At 38.6% G+C, this 20721-nt stretch overlaps 1 pseudogene across 1 annotated transcript; it reads left to right on the top strand.

The window, feature by feature from the left end:
• Nucleotides 1–19430: 19430 nt before the first annotated feature.
• LOC308421996 (mortality factor 4-like protein 1) lies at nucleotides 19431–20408 on the top strand (annotated as a pseudogene). Its single transcript has one exon. The product of its transcript is annotated as a mortality factor 4-like protein 1 (transcript).
• The last annotated feature ends 313 nt before the right edge of the window (nucleotides 20409–20721 follow it).

The following is a 20721-nucleotide window of genomic DNA, read 5'->3' on the forward strand; positions in this document are numbered from 1 at the left end:
TATGACACTGTTTGTTCATGAATGTCTGGTGTGTTAGTTTGTATCTATAATTCCAACCTCCAAGAGGTGAGGCAGAAGATTCTCTAGTCAAGCCCAACGTGGGTTGCGATGTGATACTAGCTCCAAAAACAAAAGCAAAAGCAAATATTGCCTGGGAATGAAGATCAGCTCTTGCCTAGTGTGAATAAGGCCCAGGGTAAACATGTGTATAGATTTGTATTTACTTATATAAACTTGGAAAAATTTATACAGACAGCTTATTAATCCTCTGGTAGGTGGGCAGTTGTAGAGGGTAGGGTGCATAATCCTAGAGACAAAACAGAGCTTCTCACTAAAGGATCATTTGGAGGCTTTTATTTATGAACTATGAAAACCTCTTTTTTAGTTAAAAATAAGATAAAATAAAAATTACACGTGCATGCTGTGAGAGACTCAAGGTCTAATTTAAAATCACTTTCTCTTTTATGTGTGAGTGTATGCCTGTTCAAATGTGCATGCATGTGTGTGTGCATGTGTGTTGTGTCTAAGAGTGCCTGTGTGTACACACTTTTTTGTGTTAGTATTTATGTACCTACATATATGCATGTCTATATGCACATAGATGAACATTATTAGAGGCATAATTGCTGCCCCTGTTGCTTCCAAATGTCCAGCCAAAATTTTCACATGCAAATCTTTTGTGTGAATCGATGTTTTGTGAAAGGATTGGTTGGAGGAAGACAGTGTGGACGAATCCTGAAATTCTGTTACCCTGGAATTTGAGCTAGTACAAGTGGGCCAATAAGACTACCAGAAACAACTAATTTGGGCAAAGTTTAAGTGTATACTCTTTAAATTTACACAACTCTCAAATATAGAGTAGAATAGACTTTAAGCAAAAACGTAAAACAGATTTTAAAGTGGTAACTTGTCCCCAGTTAAAAGGAAACTTACAATATCTTGTTTGTACCGAATCTACAAATCTAAAGAGCTATTTATTTTTAAAATGGTGGGTTTGACATATTCAGACATGCATATCATGTACTTCGCTCATGTCCACCACCAAGTTCCCTTTTTGTTTCTGCCTCTCACATCCAATTTGTGTCCTCTACCAATGCAAATATGAGAGAAAATATGTGCTAACCTCTTTCTGAGTCTAGCTTATTTCACTTAATATGACAGTCATCATTCCACTCATGGACTAGAAATGCCCCAAATTTCGTCTTTGTTTACTTTATTGTGCATTCAAACCATATTTTCTTATTCATTACTCTTTTTATGGATTGCTATGCTGATTTCATATCTAGGCCCCTGTGAACTGTGCTGTTCTCTCTGTAGTATGCTGACTTAACATCCTCCTCAAGGCACACCCCCAGAAATTGGACAGCCAAATGACATGAGAGTTCTAGCTTTAGTTTCTTTGGAAAAATTTAAATAGATTACAAAGAGGTTACACTCATTTCTGCTTCCTCTAACAGTGAATAAAAGCATCCCAGGCAGTCCCATCCCACATTCTTGTAACTGTTTCTTTTCTCTATGATAGTCATTCTCTTCTGTGGTCAGTGGAATCGCAATGATGTTTTGATTTGTATTTCTCTGATGACTAGTGATGGTGAACCTCTTTTTTAAATTAATTTACTGGATACTCTCTGTATTTACATTTCTTTTTTTAAACAACTTTATTTTACAAAACAAAGATAAATGTACAGATTTTAAGCATTGTTTGCATAAAATTATACACTACATTTTTCTCAGTACTTTTTTTCAAATTTTAAAATAATTTTTACATGAAACTGTATGAATATATTTATTAGTCAGTACTTGATTATTTTAAAGGTTTGATAGTATGCATTGAAAACTTAAAAGTTACAATGAGCATAAAGTACAGTAAAACAAAATGTAACATGCAAATAGTCAAAGTTTTCTTGTTGTATAGAGATATTTTTTGTTTTGTTTTGTTTTGTTTTTTTTATTTCTTGGACTTCATACAGTCTGTGAGTTGTTTCTGGGGCAGTGCGAGCCTCTGGGGTTAGCATCCCATTAAGAGTGACTGCATATTATGTCTGTTTTTTTGTGACTGGGTTATCTCACTCAGAATGATATTCTCTAGATGCAGTCATTTTCTTAAGAATTTGGTTAAGTCATTGTTTCTGATGGGTGAGTAGTATTCCATTGTGAAAATGTACCACAATATTTGTATCCATTCATCTTCTGAAGGATATCTGGGTTCTTTCCAGCTTCTGGCTATTATAAATAGAGCTGCTATGAACATTGTGGTGCATATATCTTTGTTGCGTACTAAGGTGTCTCTGGGGTATATGCCCAGAAGTGGAATAGCTGGGTCTTCAGGTAGTATTATGTCCAATTTTCTGAGGTATAACCAGACTGATTTCCAGAGTGGTTGTATTAGTTTGCAACCCCACCAAGAGTGGAGAAGGGTTCCTCTTTCTCCGCAACCTTGCCAGCATCTGCTGTCATCTGAGTTTTGGATCTTGGCCAATCTGACAGGTGTGAGGTGGAATCTCAGGGTTGTTTTGATTTACATTTCCCTGATGGCTAAAGATGTCGAGCACTTCCTCAGATATTTCTCAGCCATTCGATATTCCTCAACTGATAATGTTTTTCTAGCTCTGTACCCAATTTTTAATAGGATTATTTGATTCTCTAGTGTCTAACTTTTTGAGTTTTTTGTATACCTTAGGTATTAGGCCTCTATCTGATGTGGAGTTGGTAAAGATCTTTTCCCATTCTGTTGGTTGCCGTTTTGTTTTCTTGACAATGTCCCCACTTTCCTTTCTGATGTTGTTAATTTGTATACTCTCTCTTTGCCCTCTAATGAGTCTTGCTAGGGGTTTATCAATCTGGTTGATTTTCTCAAAGAACCAACTCTTGGTTTTGTTGATTTTTTCAATGGTTCTTTTTTATTCTATTTGGTTTATTTCTGCCCTAATTTTGATTATTTCTTGCCATCTACTCTTTTTGGGTATATCTGCTTCCTTCTGTTCTAGGGCTTTTAGATGTGCTGTCAGGTTGCTGATGTAAGCTCTCTCCTGTTTCTTTTTGGAAGCACTTAGGGCTATGAGTTTTCTTCTCAGTACTGCTTTCATTGCATCCCATAGGTTTGGGTATGTTGTGTTTTCGTTTTCGTTGAATTCTAGAAAATCCTTAATTCCTTTTTTTATTTCTTCTTTGACCCTGCTATCTTTAAACAGAGCGTTGTTTAGTTTCCATGTGTATGTGGGCTTTTTGTTGTCTTTGTTGTTGTTAAAGACCAGCCGTAGACCATGGTGATCTGTGAGGATGCATGGGAGTATTTCAATCTTCTTATATCGATTGAGGCTCACTCTATGTCCAATTATGTTGTCAATTTTCGAGAAGGTGCCATGGGGTGGTGAGAAGAAGGTGTATTCTTTTACTTTGGGATAGTATGTTCTGTATATATCTAGTAATTCTAGTTGGTTCAAAGTCTCTGCTAGTTTTGCAGTGTCCTTGTTCAGTTTCTGTTTCCCTGATCTGTCCATTGGTGAGAGTGGGGTATTAAAGTCTCCCACTATTATTGTGTAGGGTGAGATGTATTTTTTGAGCTTTAGTAGGATTTCTTTTATGAATGTGGGTGCTTTTTTATTTGGAGAATATATGTTAAGGATTGAGAGTTTCTCCTGACAGATTTCCCCGGTAATGAGTAAAAAGTGTCCTTCCTTATCTTTTTTGATAACTTTTGGTTGGAAATTTACTTTATTCGATATTAGAATAGCCACTCCAGCTTGCTTCTTGGAGCTGTTTGCTTGGAAGTTTTTTTCCCACCCTTTAACTCTGAGATACTGTCTGTCTTTGTCTCTGAGATGAGTTTCCTGTATGCAGCAAAAGGCTGGATTTTGTTTATGTATGCAGTCTGATAGTCTATGTCTCTTTATTGGGGAGATGAGTCCATTTATGTTAATAGATATCAAGGAATATTTGTTTCTGTTTCCTGCCATTATTGCTTTTGTGAGTTGACTTATGTTTGTGTCTTTTTCTTCTTTTAGTTTTCTTGTTTAGGAGTTTTCTTGTTTTTACTAGGCTGTATTTTCCCCCATTGTGTTGGGTTTTCCACCTATAATTCGTTGTAGTGCTGGGTTTGTGGTCAGATATTGTGTAAATTTAGATTTGTCTTGAAATATCTTCATCTCTCCATCGATGGTGATTGATAGTTTTGCTGGGTATAGCAGCTTGGGCTGGCACTTGTATTCTCTTAGGGGGTGCATGATGTCTTTCCTGGCTCTTCTAGCTTTCATAGTCTCTGTTGAGAAATCGGGTGTGAGTCTGATTGGTCTGCCTTTATATGTTACCTGACCTTTTTCCCTTACTGCTTTTAGTATTCTTTCTTTGCTTTGGGCACTTGATGTTTTTACTATTATGTGTCGGGAGGTATTTCTTTTCTGGTCCAACCTATTTGGAGTTCTGAAGGCTTCTTTTATGCTCGTGGTCATCTCATTCTTGAGGGTAGGGAAGTTTTCTTCTATGATTTTGTTGAAGATATTTACTGTGCCTCTTAGTTGATACTCTTCTCCCTCTTCTATTCCTATTATCCTTAGGTTCGGTCTTCTCATTGTGTCTTGGATTTCCTGGACATTTTTGGTTAGGAGCTTTTTGTTTTTTGCATCTTCTCTGGCTGTTTTGTCTATGTTTACAATGTTGTCTTCTGCCCCCGAGATTCTCTCTTCCATCTCTTGTAATCTATTGGAAATGCTTGCTTCTGTGATTCCTGATTTCTTTTTTAGGTGTTCTACCTCTAGGGCTATCTCTTTTTGTGTTTTCTTTATTGTGTCAATTTCTGTTTTAAATTCCCTCTTCCATTCCTTCATCTCTTTGATTATGTTTTCCTCTACTTCTTTGAGTTCTTTGAGTGTTTTCTTGTTTCCTCTTTTTTTGTGTTTTTTTTTAAATGACTTTATTTTACAAAACAAAGATAAATGTACAGATTTTAAATATTTTTTGCTTAAAATTATACATTTTTGTCAGTACTGTTTTTTCAGACATTAAAATAATTTTTACATAAAACCATGTGAATATGATTTTTTAGTCAGCACTTGACTTTTTTCAAGGGCTTGACAGTATTCATTGAAAACCTAATAGTTACAATAAGCTTAAAGTACATGCAAAACAAAACGCAACATGGAAATAGTCAAAGTCTTCTTGTTTTGTAAATATATGTATATTTTTTTTGTTTTCTTTATTTCTTGGACTTCATACAGTCTGTGAGTTGTTTCTGGGCGAGTGCAAGCCTCTGGGGTTAGCATCCCACTATCAGTGTCTGCATATTATGTCTGTTCTTTTGTGACTGGGTGATAACACTCAGGATGATCTTCTCTAGATGCAGCCATTTTCTTAAGAATTTGGTTAAGTCATTGTTTCTGGTGGCCGAGAAGTATTCCATTGTGTATATGTACCACAATTTTTGTATCCATTCATCTTCTGAAGGACATCTGGGTTCCTTCCAGCTTCTGGCTATTATAAATAGAGCTGCTATGAACATTGTGGTGCATATATCTTTGTTGTGTATTAAAGTGTCTCTGGGGTATATGCCCAGAAGTGGAATAGCTGGGTCTTCAGGTAGTACTATATCCAATTTTCTGAGGTATCGCCAGACAGATTTCCAGAGTGGTTGTATTTGCTTGCAACCCCACCAACAGTGGAGAAGTGTTCCTCTTTCTCCTCAGCCTCGCCAGCATGTGCTGTCATCTGAGTTTTGGATCTTGGCCAATCTGACTGGTGTGAGGTGGAATCTCAGGGTTGTTTTGATTTGGATTTCCCTGATGGCTAAGGCTGTCGAGCACTTCCTCAGATGTTTCTCGTCCATTCGATGTTCCTCAACTGAAAACGTTTTGTTTAGCTCTGTACCCCATTTTTTAATAGGGTCATTGATTCTCTGGTGTCTAGCTTTTTGAGTTCCTTGTACACCTTGGATATTAGGCCTCTATCTGATGTGGTGTTGGTAAAGATCTTTTCCCATTATGTTGGTTGCCGTTTTGTATTCTTGACGATGTCTTTAGCCTTACAGAAACTTTGCAATCTCATTAAGTCCCATTTGTTAATCTTTGATTTTAGAGCTTGAGCCACTGGTGTTTTGTTCAGAAAATTTTCTACTGTACCTATGTGTTCTAAGGTTTTCCCTACTTTCTCATCTAATAGTTTCAGTGTATCTGGTTTAATGTGGAGATCTTTGATCCACTTACAGTTGAGCTTTGTACAAGGAGATAAGAAAGGGTCTATTTTCATTCTTTTGCATGCTGAGTGCCAGTTGGACCAGCACCATTTGTTGAATAGGCTGTCCTTTTTCCATTGAATGTTAACTGCTCCTTTGTAAAAAATCAGGTGACCATATACATGAGGGCTCATTTCTGGATCTTATATTCTATTCCATTGATCCACATGCCTATTTCGGTACCAGTACCATGCAGTTTTCAGCACAATTGCCTTGTAATATAGCTTGAGGTCAGGGATAGTGATTCCCACAGATGTTTTTTTGTTGTTCAGTATGGATTTCGCTATTCTAGCTCTTTTGTTATTCCATATGAAATTGCACATTGATCTTTCCAATTCCATGAAGAACTGTGTTGGAATTTAATGGGGATTGCATTGAATCTGTAGATTGCTTTTGGTAGGATGGCCATTTTTAAGATGTTGATTTTTCCAATCCTTGAGCATGCGAGATCTTTCCATTTTCTGAAATCCTCCTCAATTTCCTTCTTTTCAGGTTTGAATTTCTTGTCATACAGGTCCTTCACTTGCTTAGTTAGAGTCACACCAAGGTATTTCATAGTTTTTGTGACTATTGTGAAGCGTATCTTTTCCCTAATATCTTTCTCCACATGTTTGTCCTTTGAGTACAGGAAGGCTACTAATTTGTTTGAGTTAATTTTGTATCCAGCCACTTTTCTGAACTTGTTTATCAGCTGAAGGAGTTCTCTGGTGGAATTTTTGGTGTCACTCAAGTACACTATCATGTCATCGGCAAAGAGTGATGTTTTTATCTCTTCCTTTCCCATTTGTATCCTCTTGATCTCCTTTTGCTGTCTAATTGCTCCAGCCAGTACTTCCAGTACTATGTTGCATAGGTAGGGGGAGAGTGGGCAGCCTTGTCGAGTCCCTGATTTTAGTGGGATTGCTTCAAGTTTCTCGCCATTAAGTTTGATGTTGGCTGTTGGTTTGCTTTATATTGCTTTTATTATGTTTAAGTATGGGCCTTGGATTCCTGTTCTTTTCAGGACTTTTAACATGAAGGGGTGTTGGATTTTGTCGAATGCTTTCTCAGCATCTAGTGAGATGACCATGTGATTTTGGTCTTTGAGTTTGTTTATATGGTGGATTACGTTGATGGATTTCCTTATGTTAAACCATCCCTGCATCCCAGGGATGAAGCCTTCTTGGTCATGATGAATGATCGTTTTGATGTGTTCTTGGATTCGGTTTGCAAGGATTTTGTTGAGTATTTTTGCATCAATGTTCATAAGTGGGATTGGTCTGAAGTTCTCTTTCCTTGTAGGATCTTTGTGTGGTTTAGATACGAGGGTTATTGCAGCCTCAAAAACTGAGTTGGGTTATATTCCATCTGATTCTATCTTTTGGAATAGTTTGGCGAGTATTGGTATTATATCCTCAATAAAAGTCTGATAAAATTCTGTACTGAACCCATCTAGACCTGGGCTTTTTTTGGTTGGGAGGCTTTTGATGACTTCTTCTATTTCTTTAGGTGTTATAGGGTTATTTAGATGGTTTACTTGGTCCTGGTTTAACTTTGGGACCTTGTATCTGTCAAGGAATTCGTCCATTTCCTCCAGATTTTCCAATTTTGTGGAATATAAGTTTTTGTAGTATGATCTGATGATTTCTTGAATTTTCTTAGTTTCAGTTGTTATGTCGCCACTTTCCTTTCTGATTTTGTTAATTTGGATACTCTCTCTTTGCCCTCTAGTTAGTCTGGCTAGGGGTTTATCAATCTTGTTGATTTTTTCAAAGAACCAACTTTTGGTTTTGTTGATTTTTTCAATGGTTCTTTTTGTTTCTATTTGGTCTATTTCTGCCCTAATTTTGATTATTTCTTGCCGTCTACTCTTTTTTAGTATATCTGCTTCCTTTTGTTCTAGGGCTTTTAGCTGTGCTGTCATGTTGCTCATGTGAGCTTCTCCAGTTTCGTTTTGGAAGGACTTTGGGCTATGAGTTTTCCTCTCAATACTGCTTTCATTGCATTCCATAGGTTTGGGTATGTTGTGTTTTCGTTTTCGTTGAATTCTAGAAGATCCTTAATTTCTTTCTTTATTCCTTTTTTGACCCTGCTATCCTTTAACAGAGCATTGTTTAGTTTCCATGTGTATGTGGGCTTTTTGTTTTCTTTGATGTTGTTAAAGACCAGCCGTAGACCATGGTGGTCTGAGAGGATGCATGGGAGTATTTCAATCTTCTTATATCGATTGAGGCTCGTTCTGTGTCCAATTATGTGGTCAATTTTCGAGAAGGTGCCATGGGGTGGTGAGAAGAAGGTGTATTCTTTTACTTTGGGATAGTATGTTCTGTATATATCTAGTAATTCTAGTTGGTTCAAAGTCTCTGCTAGTTTTGCAGTGTCCTTGTTCAGTTTCTGTTTCCCTGATCTGTCCATTGGTGAGAGTGGGGTATTAAAGTCTCCCACTATTATTGTGTGGGGTGAAATGTATTTTTAGAGCTTTAGTAGGGTTTCTTTTATGAATGTGGGTGATTTTTTATTTGGAGCATATATGTTAACGATTGAGAGTTCCTCCTGACAGATTTCCCCGGTAATGAGTAAAAAGTGTCCTTCCTTATTTATTTATTTATTTTTTTTTTGATAACTTTTGGTTGGAAATTTACTTTATTCGATATTAGAATAGCCACTCCAGCTTGCTTCTTGGAGCTGTTTGCTTGGAAGTTTTTTTCCCACCCTTTTACTCTGATATACTGTCTGTCTTTGTCTCTAAGATGAGTTTCCTGTATGCAGCAAAAGGCTTGATTTTCTTTATGTATCCAGTCTGATAGTCTATGTCTTATTATTGGGGAGTTGAGACCATTTATGTTAATAGATATCAAGTAATAGTTGTTTCTGTTTCCTGCCATTATTGCTTTTTTGGGTTGAGTTGTGTTTGTGTTTTTTTCTTCTTTTAGTTTTCTTGTTTAGGAGTTTTCTTGTTCTTACTAGGCTGTATTTTCCCTCATTGTATTGGGTTTTCCTCCTATAATTTGTTGTAGTGCTGGGTTTTTGGTCAGATATTGTGTGAATTTTGATTTCTCTTGAAATATCTTCGTCTCTCCATCGATGGTGATTGATAGTTTTGCTGGGTATAGCAGCTTGGGCTGGCACTTGTGCTCTCTTAAGGAGTGCATGATGTCTGTCCAGACTCCTCTAGCTTTCATAGTCTCTGTTGAGAAATCGGGTGTGAGTCTGATTGGTCTGCCTTCATATGTTACCTGACCTTTTTCCCTTACTGCTTTTAGTATTCTTTCTTTACTTTCGGCGCTTGATGTTTTTACTATTATGTGTCGGGAGGTATTTCTTTTCTGGTCCAACCTATTTGGAGTTCTGAAGGCTTCTTTTATGCTCGTGGTCATCTCATTCTTGAGGGTAGGGAAGTTTTCTTCTATGATTTTGTTGAAGATATTTACTGTGCCTCCTAGTTGATACTCTTCTCCCTCTTCTATTCCTATTATCTTTAGGTTCGGTCTTCTCATTGTGTCTTGGATTTCCTGGACATTTTTGGTTAGGAGCTTTTTGTTTTTTGCATCTTCTCTGGCTGTTTTGTCTATGTTTGCAATGTTGTCTTCTGCCCCCGAGATTCTCTCTTCGATCTCTTGTAATCTATTGGAAATGCTTGCTTCTGTGACTCCTGATTTCTTTTTATGGTGTTCTGACTCTAGGGTTATCTCTTTTAGTGTTTTCTTTATTGTGTCAATCTCTTTTTTAATTTCCCTCTTCCATTCCTTTATTTCTTTGGTTCTGTTTTCCTCTCGTTTTTTGAGTTCTTTGAGTGTTTTTCTTGTTTCTTCTTTAAAAGCTTCTGAATCTTTTTGCTTTTCCTCCCTTTCTTGTTTAAGTAACTCTATCAGCGTCTTGAGGCATGATTTCAGGTTTGTGTCTTCTTTTTCTGGAGTGTTTGGAATTCCGATGTTTGCTGTTATGGGAGAGCTGGGCTCTGGTGTTGCTAGATTGTCTTGGTTCCCTTGGGATATACTCTTTCTCTTTCCTTTTGCCATTTTGTTGTCAGTGATATGCTCTTGCCTTTCCCTTGTATCTGGTCTGTGTCCCTGGTTCTCCACTGGTTGAGGTGTCAGATGGGTCGAGCCCTTTTTTATGCCTCAGAATCGTCCGGTGTGAGCAGAAGTTCCAAAGTTCTGTTTCTGTTTGCTGGATCAGGCACAGCAGGGCAGGGCAAGGCAGGGGGTGCACTTTCCGTGTGCACTCCGCAGAGATCTCTCTGCTCCCCTGCAGTCTTGGCCTCCCACTCACCAGTTGCTCAGCCTCTATGAGTCGCCATTCCGCGTGGTAGGTAGGCCAGGCTCAGCTCTGCGTCTGGAAGTCGCCTCCGGGTGGAAACAGAAGTTGTAATTTTCTGTTCCCAATCGCAGTTGCTCAGCCTCTATGAGCTTCCGATCCTGGTGGCAGGTAGGCCAGGCTCTGCTCTGCGTCTGGAAGTCGCCTCCGGGTGGAAACAGAAGTTCTAATTTTCTGTTCCCATTTGCTGGATCGGGCAAGGCGGTGCAGGGCAAGTTACGGTGTGCACTGTCCATGTGCACTCCGCAGAGATCTCTCTGCTTCCCTGCAGTCTTGGTCTCCCACTCACCAGTTACTCAGCCTCTATGAGCCGCCGATCTGGGTGGCAGGTAGGCCAGGCTCCGCTCTGCATCTGAAAGTCGCCTCAGGGCGGAAACAGAAGTTCTAATTTTCTGTTTCCAATCGCAGTTGCTAAGCCTCTATGAGCCGCCAATCTGGGTGTCAGGTAGGCCAGGCTTCACTCTATGTCTGGAAGTCGCCTCCGGGTGGAAACAGAAGTACTAATTTTCTGTTCCCAATCGCAGTTGCTCAGCCTCTATAAGCCTCCGTTCCACGTGGCAGGTAGGCCAGGCTCTGCTCTGCGTCTGCTTGTTTCCTCTTTAAAAGCTTCTGAATCTTTTTGCTTTTCCTCCCTTTCTTGTTTAAGTATCTCTATCAGCAGCTTGAGGTATGATTTCAGGTCTGTGTCTTCGTTTTCTGGAGTGTTTGGAATTCTGATGTTTGCTGTTATGGGAGAGCTGGGTTCTGGTGTTGCCAGGTTGTCTTGGTTTCCTTGGGATATACTCTTTCGCTTTCCTCTTGCCATTTTGTTGTCAGTGATATGTTCTTGCCTTTCCCTTGTATCTGGTCTGTGTCCCTGGATCTCCACTGGTCCAGGTGGCGGATGGGTCGAGCCCTGTTCTATGCCTCAGTCATCAGGTGGGAACAGAATTTCCAAAGTTCTATTCCTGGTTGCAGGGCAAGGCAGGGGGTGGCAAGGCAGGGGCAGGGCAAGGCAGGGGGTGCACTTTCCGTGTGCACTCCGCAGAGATCTCTCTGCTCCCTGGCAGCTCAGGTCTCCCACCCACCAGTTGCTCAGCCTCTACGAGCCGCCGTTCCATGTGGCAGATGGGCCAGGCTTCGCTCTGTGTCTTGAAGTCGCCTCCGGGTGAAAACACATGTTCTTAAAATCTGTTCCCGGTCACAGTTGCTCAGCCTCTACGAGCCGCCGTTCTAGGTGGCAGGTGGGCCAGGCTCCGCTCTGCGTCCTGAAGTCGCCTCCGGGTGGGAACAGAAGTTCCTAAGATCTGTTCCTAGTCACTGGATTGGGCAGGACAGGGCAGGTCAAGGCAGGGGGTGCACTTTTCGTGTGCACTTCGCAGAGATCCCTCTGCTCCCCAGCAGCCTAGGTCTCCCACTCACCAGTTGCTCAGCCTCTACGATCCGCTTTCCGGGTGTCAGGAGAGGGTTTGGATTCTATTTATGCAATAAAGTCACCTTTGCTTTCTGTTGCTTTACAGGATAAGTTCTCTCTGGCAACACTGGCATTCTAGAAGTTCCTCAAACCAGGCAAACTTAGCTCTCTATCAAAGCCATTGTTTTGGCATAGACTATGAACTCAATATATAATATCAGAGTAAATGAGTGAATGAAATATGAAGGTGATTCATCTTATTTCTTTCCCAAGGTAAATTAATAAATGGAAATGCAATGCGACTTGTTTTGTTAATAAATACAAAATTCTACTCAGTAAATTCAACCAATGTTGGTCATCATGATAAGTTTCAAGGCCACTCAAATAATTTCTACTGGACTCCAAAATTTATATAGGCTAAGCAGATATGATATAATTTTTAGGCATAATACTTGTTAAATATTTCTATGAAAGCATGTGACCTCTTTCTAAATATAACAACTCTAGTCATGCCTTTCTATCCTCTAGCTCATGGAGATGTTCTACAAGGCAATTGCAAAGTCTTAGTTCATACCCTCAGAGCATGGCTTGTTTTAAGATTAGAGCCACAGTGCATAATCATCTGAAAAAGGTCTCATCTTCATGCCTCCCAAGTCCTGTCCTTTCTTTACAGGTAATGCTTCCATAAGTATCCATGGCTGTAGAAGACAGATCCATTTGTAAACAGTAAGATTTCATTTATAAGGCTTTTGTTTGTTTTATTATCTGTAAATACATCATCTACCTAGATGACAGACAGAAAAAAAATTGAATGTTAACAGGATGTGGAAGTATAAGAAAAGATATGCACCATCATCTCATAAAATGTGTTCTATTGTTTTGATCCCATTTTGGGTTTGAATTCGGACAGTGCTTTCACCAATGCTGGGGCATTGCGGAGGCTCGCTGAATGGTGACCTCTTTTTTGCATGCTCTGCCTAAATGAGAACCATATAGAAATAATTACAATGTGCACTGAACATATATGAATTGTTTTATTAGCAGAGCATACAAATCTCTTTGAGTGTTGGTTAAAATCTCCACAGTGGCATATGCAGCAATCTAAGCTATATGTTAAATATTTGAGTAAACAGAACATTGCTTATTTAATTCTTGTGGTCCCCTGTGTGCATTCATGGGGTGAGGTTGTAAGTCTTCTGTTTGACATTAGGGACAGGCTCAACAACATCAAAGTCTGCAATAGAGAAACTATAAAATAATACTTGGTGTCCTTTTCCCTGGGATTCCTGGCATGTATCCAGTGGCTGAACTAATTCCCTGGGGTGCATTGTGATGATCTTTGCCTTTCCTGGCCTCATCCCTTATTGTGAGCATTGAACAATTCTAACATCATTTTATAACTGCTGGGAGCAGTGCTGATTTGGGGATTAAAGAGACTTTAGAATCATGTGTTCCCTCATAAAATTATCTTTCAGGGAGCTGGTCAGAAAGGCCCAGGTTGTCTTCCTTCTGCATTCCTTTGCAAACACCCCTCAGTTCAAAATGTCAGAAAAAAATGTTTTATCTTGTTTTGTTTTGTTGTTATTTACCCTAACTAAATTCTAAATAACAACAGAACTTTCAGGATCTCAAAAAGTTGGATGAATGACTCAAAAGAGATTCTCAAGTCTATTTTCTTCTTGAGATTGGATCATTTCTTAGTGAGCACAGAGTGATATGTGTGTATTAAATTGCTAAAACTAAACCAATTACTTTGAAAGATACCTTTAAAATAAGTACATATTGGAATGGATGGATAAGTAGATAGGCAGATAGAGAGGTTGACAGATAGATAGATAGATAAATAGATAGATAGATAGATAGATAGACAGACAGACAGACAGACAGACAGATAGATAGATAGATAGAATAAAAGTTATCAAATCAAATTATCCAACTCATATGACTGATTTATAACCTGGATCTCTGACAAAACTATGTCCATAAAAGAAAAAAAAATCTTTTCATGAGAAGAAAGTCCTTGAACAACCTATTTAACCAAAAGAATGCTGGACATTTGTCTTACATTAGTTTTAATATTTAAAATTAAATTTATCGCGGGCTGGGGAAATGGCTCAGTGCTAAAACACTTGCTAGCAAATAATAAGGACTTGAGTTCTAATCCCCAAAACACATGCAAAGCTGGGTGGCATGGCAGAGCTGGTCTGCACGCTTCAAACAGTTCTAAAGTCTCAGTTTTTCATCTTGACATAGACCAGTTGGCTATACATGATGGTTGTGAACTTTTTACAACAACAACAACAAAAGGTAAACATCAACTCTCAAGACTGTCTTCTGACCTTCACATGTATGCTTTATTGTGTATGAAATCCCCTTACAAGATCATAAACCACACACACACACACACACACACACACACACACACACACACACATACATACATAGGGTGTGGGGTCAGGAGACAAAAAGAGAGATGGCAGAAACAGAGACAGAGAAACAGACAGAAAGATAGAGACAGAAATGAGGCTTACAGAGTCAATTAATCAGGGTCTACAGGGATTACAAAAACTGGGCCATGAACTGGAGCATGCTGGGGGTAGACTTACCCCACAACAAAGATACATTTGTAGCACAGGTGCAGCTTGGGATTCATATGGATCCCCTATCAAGATGTCCCAGAGTGGGGAGTACCCAAGGAGATCTCTCTGTTCTCCGAGAAAAAAGCAAGGAAGAAATCAGGGGGATTTGTAAGGGTGGGAATAGGAGAAGAGAAAGGAAGAGACTGTGATTGGGATGTAAAGTGAATAAAAATGAATTATTGGAGACAAAAAGAATATTCAATATTAATGTTATGTTTATGAACAGATTCATGTGTTTGTTATTTGAGAAGAAAACAATTTTCCTAAGTGGGGAAAATTCATTTCCTCTGCCATAAGATTTCCCCATGAAGCTTCAATCAGAATATGTAAATAAATGAGATGTTTGCAGCAAAAACATCAGGGCAATTATAAAATGGTTGACTTGTGGACATAAAATTTTGCTAATGAACTTTTCAGTTTATGTTTCCAAAAATATACTAGTCTGATATTTGGAGACACTTCAAATCTTAATGAATTAATGTTTCAAACCTATTCATCTAGAGATACACAAACAAATGAATATTTTCTTTAGATAGCAAACAACTTTTAGCTTTACTGGTCTCCTTTGGATAATGACTAGTTTGTATCTTAGGAGTTAAATAAAGGAAGAAAATTTAATTATACTAATTGATATGAACTATGAATAGTTCAGTTAATTAATTTAATTGATTAGAACTGTGAATAGCCCAATCTTAATATATTTTTAATGAATGACATCCAAGGTTTCACAATTATAATGTGCTTCATACTAATTTATGTTTCATCTTTTCTTCTTTCCTGTAGCTAATATTTGACAAGGTGGTGCTTGTTAAGCTCCATACTATTCCTTTCTATGTTACATCTGCATAAAAATTTAGGTGAGAAAACCTAATCAATCAATAAGTGATCATATAAATTGAACAGAAATTCTCAAAAGGAGAAATGTGAATGATTGTCATATGGATTAAAAAGGTTCATTGAAAAAATCAAAAAAAAAAAAAAAAAAAAACCAAGAGTTGGTTCTTTGAGAAAATCAACAAGATTGATAAACCCCGAGCCAGACTAACTAGAAGGCAAAGAGAGTGTATACAAAATAACAAAATCAGAAAGGAAAGTGGAGACATAACAACTGAAACTGAAGAAATTCAAGAAATCATCAGACCTACTACAAAAACTTATATTCCACAAAATTGGAAAATCTGGAGGAAATAGATGAATTCCTAGACAGATACAAGATCCCAAAGTTAAACCAGGACCAAGTAAACCATCTAAATAACTCTATAACACCTAAAGAAATAGAAGAAGTCATCAAAAGTCTCCCGACCAAAAAAAGCCCAGGTCCAGACGGGTTCAGTGCAGAATTCTATCAGACATTTATTGGGGATATAAAACCAAAACTCTCCAAACTATTCTAAAAGATAGAATCAAATGGAATACTACCTAACTCAGTTTTTGAGGCTACAATAACCCTCATACCTAAACCACACAAAGACCCTACAAGGAAAGAGAACTTCAGACCAATCTCACTTATGAACATTGACACAAAAATACTCAACAAAATCCTTGCAAAACGAATCCAAGAAGACATTAAAACAATCATTCATCATGACCAAGTAGGCTTAATCCCTGGGATTCAGGGATGGTTTAATATAAGGAAATCCATCAATGTAATCCACCATATAAACAAACTGAAAAATCAAAATCACATGGTCATTTCACTAGATGCTGAGAAAGCATTTGACAAAATCCAACACCCCTTCATGTTAAAAGTCCTGGAAAGAACAGGAATCCAAGGTCCATACCTAAACATGAAAAAAGCAATATACAGCAAACCAACAGCCAACATCAAACTTAATGGCGAGAAACTTGAAGCAATCCCACTAAAATCAGGGATTCGACAAGGCTGCCCACTCTCCCGCTACCTATGCAACATAGTACTGGAAGTACTGGCTGGAGCAATTAGACAGGAAAAGAAGATCAAGGGGATACAAATCGGAAAGGAAGAGATTAAAACATCACTCTTTGCCGATGACATGATAGTGTACTTGAGTGACCCCAAAAACTCCACCAGTGAACACCTACAGCTGATAAACTAGTTCAGCAAAGTGGATGGATACAAAATCAACTCAAACAAATCAGTAGCCTTCCTATACTCAAAGGACAAACATGTGGAGAAAGAAATTAGGGAAAAGGTACCCTTCACAATTGTCACAAAAACTATGAAATACCTTGGTGTGACTCTAACTAAGCAAGTGAAGGAACTGTACGACAAGAACTTCAAACCTCTAAAGAAGGAAATTGAGGAGGAACTCAGAAAATAGAAAGATCTCCCATGCTCATGGATTGGAAAGATCAACATTTTAAAAATGGCCATCCTACCAAAAGCAATCTACAGATTCAATGCAATCCCCATTAAATTCCAACACAGTTCTTCATGGAATTGGAAAGATCAATGTGCAATTTCATATGCAACAACAAAAGACCTAGAATAGCGAAATCCATCCTCAACAACAAGAAAACATCTTCAAGAATCACTGTCCCTGACCTTAAGCTATATTACAAGGCATTGTTCTGAAAACTGCATGGTACTTGGTACCGAAATAGGCATGTGGATCAATGGAATAGAATAGAAGATCCAGAAATGAGCCCTCACATATATGGTCACCTGATTTTTGACAAAGGAGCAGTAAACATTCAATGGACAAAGGACAGCCTATTCAACAAATGGTGCTGGTCCAACTGGCACTCAAAATGCAAAAGAATGAAAATAGACCCGTTCTTATCTCCTTGTACAAAGCTGAACTGTAAGTGGATCAAAGATTTCTACATTAAACCAGATACACTGAAACTATTAGATGAGAAACTAGGGAAAACTTTAGAACACATAGGCACAGGAGAAAATTTTCTGAACAAAACACCAATGGCTCAAGCTCTAAAGTCAAAGAATAACTAATGGGACTTATTGAGATTGCAAAGTTTCTGTAAGGCTAAGGACATCGTCAAGAAAACAAAACGGCAACCAACAGAATGGGAAAAGATCTTTACCAACACCACATCAGATAGAGGCCTAATATCCAAGGTATACAAGGAACTCAAAAAGCTAGACACCAGAGAATCAAATAACCCTATTAAAAAATGGGGTACAGAGCTAAACAAAACGTTCTCAGTTGAGGAACACCAAATGGCCGAGAAACATCTGAGGAAGTGCTCGACATCCTTAGCCATCAGGGAAATGCAAATCAAAACAACCCTGAGATTCCACCTCACACCAGTCAGATTGGCCAAGATCCAAAAATCAGATGACAGCAGATGCTGGCAAGGCTGCGGAGAAAGAGGAACACTTCTCCACTGTTGGTGGGGTTGCAAACTAATACAACCACTTTGGAAATCAGTCTGGCGTTACCTCAGAAAATTGGATATAGTACTACCTGAAGACCCAGCTATTTCACTTCTGGGCATATACCCCAGAGACACTTTAATACACAACAAAGCTATATGCACCACAATGTTCATAGCGGCTCTATTTATAATAGCCAGAAGCTGGAAAGAACCCAGATATCCTTCAGAAGATGAATGGATACAAAAATTGTGGTACATTTACACAATTGAATACTACTCAGCCACCAGAAACAATGACTTAACCAAATTCTTAAGAAAATGGCTGCATCTAGAGAATATCATCCTGAGTGAGATAACCCAGTCACAAAAGAACAGACATAATATGCAGTCACTGATATTGGGATGCTAACCCCAGAGGCTCGCACTGCCCCAGAAACAACTCACAGACTGTATGAAGTCTAAGAAATAAAGAAAACAATATATATATATATATATATATATATATATATATATATATATATATATATACAAAACAAGAAGACTTTGACTATTTCCATGTTGCGTTTTGTTTTGCATGTACTTTACGCTCATTGTAACTATTAGGTTTTCAATGCATACTGTCAAGCCCTTGAAAAAATGAAGTACTGACTAAAAAATATATTCACAGAGTTTTATGTAAAAATTATTTTAATATCTGAAAAAACAGTACTGGCAAAAATGTATAATTTTAAGCAAAAAATGTTTAAAATCTGTACATTTATCTTTGTTTTGTAAAATAAAGTCATTAAAAAAAAAAAGGAATCCAAACCCTCAAGAATCTCTGTTACTTAGGTAAGGATTTAGATTCTAAGTGGGACAGGACTCAGAAGCTTCCCAGGAGCAAAACAGACCACAAGTTTCTTTGTCTGTTTGGTGGAAAGTATTTTGTAATGGAGAACAGTGGTTTGAGGAGCCCTAAAAGTTTGCTGCTCTATATTGATACCTGTTATTGATGATGTCTATTTTACAGTTTGACAACAGGGGAGAAGTTTAATTCTGCATAAATTTAGATGCATCCTATAATGGATGGCAACTCTGTTTCCTATGGACTGGAGAGCTGGAAGGAGAGATAAGAATCAAGCATTGTTGAAATGCCATGTTCTGAGCCACTGACCAATGTTTCTTATACTCATTATCTTCTGGGGTACTTATTACCTGCAGATTTGTGATACACATTAAATATGGTGATTGAGGTATCTCACTGAGCAAAGCAAAGATCCTTTAGAAGAATAGGCAATAAAACAAATATGAATCAATTGTAAAATATGTTAGAGGGTTATAAGACTTGTGGGCAAATGAATAAAAGAGAGATTAAGGAAACTGGATCACAAATAAGTTAATTAAAGATCATTAAACTGTGTTTAGGAAGAAAATTCATTGAGGATGTAGAATATGAACCCACAAGGAGACCACATTTCTGTATCTCAGTGAAGGTTAAGAGAAATGGTCAGGAAATTGGGTGGGGTAGAGAGTAGGGGGTAGTAGTTGGAGGGGCAGGGAAGAGGAGGCAAATCACTTACAAATGGTACTCAAGCAGGACCCGAAGCCTAAATTTCAGGAGGGCAAGCAAGTGCTGTGTTTTCAAGGGCCTCTTCTTTATGAAGCAAAGTGTGTGAAGGTTGCCATCAAGAAAAAACTGTGAAGTACTTTATCCATTAAAGTGGTTGGAATAAAAATTGGGATGAGCGGGTGCCAGAAAGCAGAGTGCTCAAATGCATGGACACCAATTTGCAGAAACAGCCTTCAAAAGGCCAATCAGGAACAATATGCAGAAGGCAAGATGGGAGGGGCTGCTCCAGGGAAGAAGACAGAAAAAAGTTGAAATTGAAGTGGAATCAAAAAAAAAAAAAAAAAAAAAAAAAAAAAAAAACACAGCAGAAACACTTGGAAATGGAGATGGTGGCAGTAGCAGTCAGACACCTCGGCCTCCTAGGAAGAAGAGAACTCGGGTAGATCCTAGTGTTGAAAATGAAGAAACTTTCATGAACAGAGTTGAAGTTAAAGTGAAGATTCCTGAAGAGCTGAAACCATGGCTTGTGAATGACTGGGACATGATCACCAGACAAAAGTAGTGTTTTTACCTTCTGGCCAAGAAGAATGTGGATTCCATTCTGGAGGAGTATGCAAATTATAAGAAGTCCTGAGGGAATACAGATAAAATGTATGCTGTTGATGGGGTTGTGGCAGGGATAAAGGAGCACTTCAAAGTGATTTTGGGCATTTAGCTACTCTAGAAATTCAAGAGAACACGATATGCTGAAATTCTGGCTGATCACCCGGATGCACCATGTCCCAGGTGTACGGAGGTCCACATTTACTGAGATTATTTGTGCAAATTGGAGCGATGTTGGCCTATACACCTCAAGAAGAGAAAATCCTTGCTTTATTACTGAACTATCTATATGATTTCCTCAAGTACCTGGAGAAGAATTCTGCAACTTTGTTCAGTGGCAATGATTATGAAGTGGCTCCTCCCCAGTACCATCGGAAAGTCGAGTGATGGCTGGGCTCTCTCTCACGTGTGCTGTCTCTCACGTGTGCTGTCTCTCACATGCTCTCTCTCTCTCTCTCTCTCTCTCTCTCTCTCTCTCTCTCACACGTGTGCTCTCTCTCACGTGTGCTGTCTCTCACGTGTGCTCTCTCTCACGTGTGCTGTCTCTCACATGCTCTCTCTCTCTCTCTCTCTCTCTCTCTCACACACGTGTGCTCTCTCTCACGTGTGCTGTCTCTCACGTGTGCTCTCTCTCACGTGTGCTGTCTCTCACGTGCTCTCTCTCTCTCTCTCTCTCTCTCTCTCTCTCTCTCTCTCTCTC

Source organism: Micromys minutus, assembly GCF_963924665.1.
Source record: "Micromys minutus genome assembly, chromosome: 6".
Classification (NCBI taxonomy): Eukaryota; Metazoa; Chordata; class Mammalia; order Rodentia; family Muridae; genus Micromys; species Micromys minutus.